Source organism: Marmota marmota, unplaced genomic scaffold (assembly GCF_001458135.2).
Source record: "Marmota marmota marmota unplaced genomic scaffold, marMar, whole genome shotgun sequence".
NCBI lineage: Eukaryota > Metazoa > Chordata > Mammalia > Rodentia > Sciuridae > Marmota > Marmota marmota.
In genome coordinates, this window is record NW_026000037.1 from 32,000,974 (window position 1) to 32,007,221 (window position 6,248).

At 32.1% G+C, this 6,248-nt stretch overlaps 1 non-coding gene across 1 annotated transcript; it reads left to right on the forward strand.

The window, feature by feature from the left end:
• Nucleotides 1–5,286: 5,286 nt before the first annotated feature.
• Trnav-cac lies at nt 5,287–5,360 on the forward strand. The gene has a single exon. It is a non-coding gene; the product is annotated as a tRNA-Val (tRNA).
• The last annotated feature ends 888 nt before the right edge of the window (nt 5,361–6,248 follow it).

Here is a 6,248-nt window from a genome sequence, read left to right on the forward strand (position 1 = left end):
GAGATTCTTAATCCTATTTTCCTTCTCTCCAAACAGCATTCTCTCTTCACAGTGATAGGGACCCAAGATATTCGGAGCACTTCAGTCAAGCGTCAGCCCCAAAGAATGCATCACTCCTCATTTTTATAGTCTTTAATAGAAAAATCTCATACTCTCACATCTGTTTGAATATATACCTATCTTTTGATGCAAATTTATGTTGGCAGGGACTCACAGATTTATTCCTCGACTGCATTTTGCTTTCGACACATTATTTTATTATTTTTATTGTATCCTTTTGAACATGTGTTTGCTTTCAGCTTCCTTTTAAATTAGTTTGCTGTACACTTTTTTTCTCCTCATATCACTCACTAAAATCTAGAAGATGCTAATCTATTACTGTTTGAAGTCTAGAGGTTTCTTTCATCTCAGAATTCAAAAAATATAAATTATCTGTAATTATCTACCTACTTCCAAATTCTATATTTTATACTTTGGTTCTATTTCCCTTATACCTTTCACCTATTCAATTCAATTAGCACTTATTAATTATCTACTAATTAATGACATTTCACAATAAGTTGAAAACATAAGAAAAATTAAACCTCAAGAATTTCACAGTCAAGTACCCAAATGTCAGTATGCCACAAACACCCACCAATTTAATTTGAAATACATTTGGGTTTTGTTGGTTACTTGAACACATCAACACTGATGTTTCCTTTCAGTGAGCTAAATGTGAACAGCTGTAATAAAAGCATTTATCCTGAGGTGAACTAAAGTGTGACCTCTTATCACAGATTCCCTCACTAAGGTTGCCCACAACCTTCTCACCACCTGACCCTACCTGTATTTGAGAAATATTTCACCATTCTTTCTAGTAGATAAGAACTTAAATTTAATTACAGTAAGTCCAAAAATTATAGCTTTTGGGAAAAAGTTTCATACTAAATCCAGGTTTATAGAAAATCATAAAATTGGAAAAGTTGGTACTTAGAACCAACTTAGAACTGACTTTTTAAGGCCAAGTTATTGAGCAGTCTATTTAGAATAAGAGACAAAGCAAACCACTTCACTCATGAATTGCCATCTTTTTTTTAAGCTTGGTAGAGTATTTTTAGATCATTTTAAGCCACTATACAACTTAGGATAAAATACTTTACATGTATATTTAGCCAAAATAATAAAAATGTTTTCTAAAAGTATAACTGTGGACAGTAGAAATTTTCTTTATTTTTTATTATATTAAATGTGAATATCACAACCAAGGCTTACAACATTTGTTCCTACTTATGTTATTTAAATTTCATTTTGACTATAGTTTGTTATTTTGGGAGTGTGAATTCTTTCACATTCTAATGGATATTAATATTTTGTGGGAAACAAACAAGTAAGCAAAATTTAAGGAATATTTAATAGGATGTGAAATAAAATATTGTAGGATAAATCATTTTTTAGAACAAGAAAGAGAAAATATTGACTTGCTCATCTATGAGTTTATTTTTTATTTTATATCTGTGGAGCACAGCCTTTTTGAAAACGAAATTTTTCCTTTGTTCTTCTACAGTTAATGCAATTGCCCTTTCACCTTTATCCCAATCATCACAGCAAACACTAATTGTGCTAATTTTGAGAAGCTTGACATTGTTCTCTGTGTTTACATGTATTATCTCATTTCCTATTCATAACTACGTAGAAAGGTAGGTCCTACAATTAATTTCCTTTGCACAGATTAGAGCATGGAAGTGTATAGATTTATAGTTCTTCCTTTATCCTTATTTCATAAAAATACTTAGCCATCTTAGAATAGATAAATTTTACTCAAACATTTCTTGAACAAAACAAAAACTTATATAGGATTTGAAATGCAGGCAAGGTGGCTAATAAGATGTGAATACAACTTTTACATCCCTCCTTGCTATTCAAGGTTTCCTCATATTCACAAGTTGAAGAGCTCAGGGTATTAGCTCACTGTGAAAATGATCAGACCAGACTCTGTCTGGCATAAAAATTTAAACTAATTAAATACATAAAAATATCTCCAGTAGACCAAAGTACCCATGTACTCATTTGCAATGAGAAGTTTAATTTTCCAAGATAAAATGATATTTGTGGTGACTGGTGTAACAATGAAAATTGACTTATCTATCCACCCCCATAGTTCAGTCACCCTTTGAGACTCCTACTAGGCGCTTCACTGCACTTGTATTAAAGAGATGTATTGTTCATAATACCCTCCAAAATGAGCCTGCTTCCCAAACCTATTGGCTTATTCCTTAGAATGTCACTATGCCATCATCTCAATTAGGTTACCTCCTTAATGCAATTTTTATTTTATTTTTTTTTCTTCTGTCTTGCTTATTCCATCAAACGAAGACCTATTTTCTATTTTTCTTTATCTATTGTAATGTTTCTTGCTTTCTACCCCTAATGTTGTCACTATAATACAAATCCCACATATTCTGCTTATAATGCTTTAGTAGTCTCTGAATTGGAGATCCAGTGTGTATATATGGCATTTCCACTGACATGTGAAAGCTCTTTGTATTTGACCAAAGATTAATTTTCTTAAAATATAGCTCAAATGTCATTTCTCTTCACAGGCTCCCATTGCCTAATGAATAAATGAACAAATAATATTTTAAAGTCCTAGTTGCATCAATACCATTCAATATTTCACCAGTCTCCTTCAGATGTCACTCATGGGTCCATAAGTTAACTCCATACATTGGTCACTTACCAGTGGAATTAATTCTCCTGGAACAAATTTTCTCCTCTTCTCTTGCCTACTGAAAACATTTCCCATTCTACATGACCATTGTAAATATCACTTCCTTCATGAAAGCTGTCAGAGCTTCAGTAGATGGCTATCATTTATACATCTTTGAGTACTCAGAAAACAGCATTTACCTTTATCATTATACTGTTGTTGTTTTTTTTTTCCAAATTTCTGTCATCATGTGTGATTTCCACATTTTACTGGATCAGAGATTATATATTATTATATCATATATATATTATTAATTTTTGTTTCCAATATTATTTATTTAAAACTTATGTATTTAATAACAGTTTGTCCCATTTAAAATTAAATCAGTTGAAATGGATCACATGGAGTCCTAGTTTTTAATTATCTTTAATCTTAATCTTATAAGTTTTTGATACTTTGCCCCAAAATGTTTAAATTTTATGTTTCAGCATATTTGCCTAAAAATCAAAAGTTTCAACTTGTGTCTACAAAGTCTAAGGCAATGGCTCATATTCAGACTGTATCTCATTTTTTTCCAGTATGATCTGAGTGTAAAGAGATTGCCTGTGCTAGGTGGATGCTATAAATAAATGCAGTTTAAATGAAAAATCAGTCATTCACTTATTTTGGACAGTTTAATAGTAGAATCAATGGCAGTTCATCTCAGTTTCCCCTTAAAACCCCTAAAATTTTTCAATGTTCTAAGAGTTTTTAAATTAAATTTAGTTACCATTTTACGCAGATGTTCTTTGGAACATTTTTGTCAATGGTTTTAGTATAGTGGATGTTCTATGTTATTTTCCATGTAACTGTTTGGGAAGGGAATACTGTTAAATAGACTCACATTTAAGAATCTCTGCATTAGGTATCAAAGTGCTTAAAAGTGGCACTTAGATACAGGAGAGTTTCACCCTTTACTCCAGTAATGAGAATGAATATTTGATATCTCCCATTCCAGTTTCTTTCAGAGTATGCATTCATGGTTTGGGAAATCTTTGAAGTTTTTCTCAAAGTTATGAAATTTCACTGTTTACAAACATTAGCATGTCAGTTAATTTAAAAGGATGTCAAACTAATAAGAGTACCTTATATTACATGTACAGGTAGAAAAATTCTTCTCGGAATCTCATTCTATTCTCTTAAAATAATGAGAGATTTTTCTACTAGAATAACCCTAATTATGTGTTAAAAACCCCATAGGATAACTTTAATATGATACCCTTTATTTGGTTAAATATGCCTTCACTATGTGTGTGCTGACATAAATAAGATTTGGTGTTATATTCTTGTATTTTTTTTTTTACATTTTAAAAAAGTATTTGAGGCAATAAGCCCATACTCCAATATTATTATTTCACTTAGTTTCTTTTCAGTCTACTTTTGACTTAAACACAGAATTCATAGCAATTAGGTATTAGAAATTAGAACTAAAATTATAAAATAGTGAGGGCCAATATAAGTCAGAAAATGCCACTAAATTTAATAGAAGCTGGACACTTTCCTATTTTTCATAATTTTTTTTGTTGTTGTATAACTACTAAGGTAAACAAACAGTTCTCAGGTGTAGGAATTAAACTCAAGAATTTACATTGTACTCTAGACCAGTGAAAAGCCTAAAATCCAGAAACTGCCTCCAGTCTGCCTCTGACATAACCAGCTAGATGAATTAAGATATACCATTTCCTTTATGGTGAAATGGGTATAAAAAATCAGTGCTTCAGGTTTTTATGAGGCATTTTTTTGAGATATTAGATGCCAAAATATTTTTTTAAAAGAAACATATATACTTTAAAAATTCAGATGGAATTTGAATAGTTGAGTTATTGAATAGAGGAGAAAAAAATAAAGTAGTTGAGACACCATAAATAAATAGTATATTTAAAATGTCACATATCTTTAATACAAGCTACTCAGGAGGCTGAGACAAGAATTTCACAAGTTGAAAGCCAGCCTTAGGAAATTAGTAAGGCCCTAAGCAACTTAAGAAGGCCCTGTCTCATAATAAAAATAAAAGGTTTGGGGTCATAGGTCAGTGGTAAAGCCCCCATGGGTTAAACCCTCACTACTAAAAAAGAAAGAAAAAAAAAGAATGCCCCCACTAAATAAATGTCTTCTCATTTGATTAAAAAAAGCAAAATGATACTTCAAATAGATCTCTCTTATGCCTAATGTTCTTGGAGATTAGTAGTGAGGACCAATTACAAAATGCAGATGATGGTGGGCAGGACCATGATACAGGACATGGATGAGGCTCCTGTAAGTACTGGAATACCTAATAGGATGATAGGGACAAGGTGACCAGAAATATTGAGAAGCTCCTTTGAGTTTTATAAGCACTTTCTAAAATTCCTTAAGTTTTATTTTTCCTTTAAACTCAAAACCATATAAAACCAGAAAATGTATTCTTGAAAGATATTAAAGTCATCTTAGCAAATAAACAGCTTATGAAAAAACATACATTGAGTACATTGAGTGGCAAATCCCAACCAACATCTCTCTGTGTTTATACTATGGATTACAAATTGATTCCTTGTGTTTTAAGAAATATTTCTAGGGGGTTGGGGATTTAGCTCAGTTGGTAGAGTTTGTGTCTCACATGCACAAGGCCCTGGGTTCAATCCCCAGCACCAAAAAAAAAAAAAAAAAAAAAAAAAAAATTAAAATATTTCTAAAGCAAGAAGTGACTATGTTTGTCACAGCCTAAAGTATTTCTTGTGCTTCTGTCCTTCCTATCCCCAAACCCAAACATGATTCTATCACTTATGATACTTATGATTACTGTCTGACATCAGTTGCTACACCACAAATACTTTTAGTTTCTGACTGCAACTAATCAAATGTCAATCTTTTAAATATAAAGACTTTCTGTATCATCAGAGGATAAATTGACACATATTTCTGCTATTAATTACTTTTTCTGTTCTTAATTGTTGCTGTATTAATCCTTTTAAAATAAGGAATCTAAGAGATGCAATTGATTGATCTTTCCAAATATGAGCCTGCTGGACAAATTTCCTTGTCTGTAGATGCTGTCTACTGCTCCAAGGGGAGGCATGTTATTAACTTCACTCTTCAACAGGCAGACAAATACCTTTTAAAATGTATGCTGTCTGCAACATTGTCCTCAATTACTCACAAGTCCTTCCCATAGCTATCTCCCACTAGCTACTACTTTAGACTGCAGCATCCAGGATGCAAACTAAGCAATCTGCAGGGTGGTGGTTTTTTTGCTTTGTTTCTTTTGTGTTTTTCTGCCCCACCCCCAGTGGTTTTCTTATTTCTAGCATATTTGAAGATGGTTGCAAATTGAATAGTGATTTGAAGCCTACCTTACATATAAGATGCATAAGATCTCTGGACACTGACATAGTTTTAAAAGGAAGAGATTTCATAGAAGAAACTAGCACATTCGGAAGTAGGATTTTGACATATATGTAAAAGCCAAAGGGTGCTAAAAAGAGTAAAGGACACATGCCACCAGGCAAAATGATAGGAGAAATCAAGGAAATCCAGATTCCAG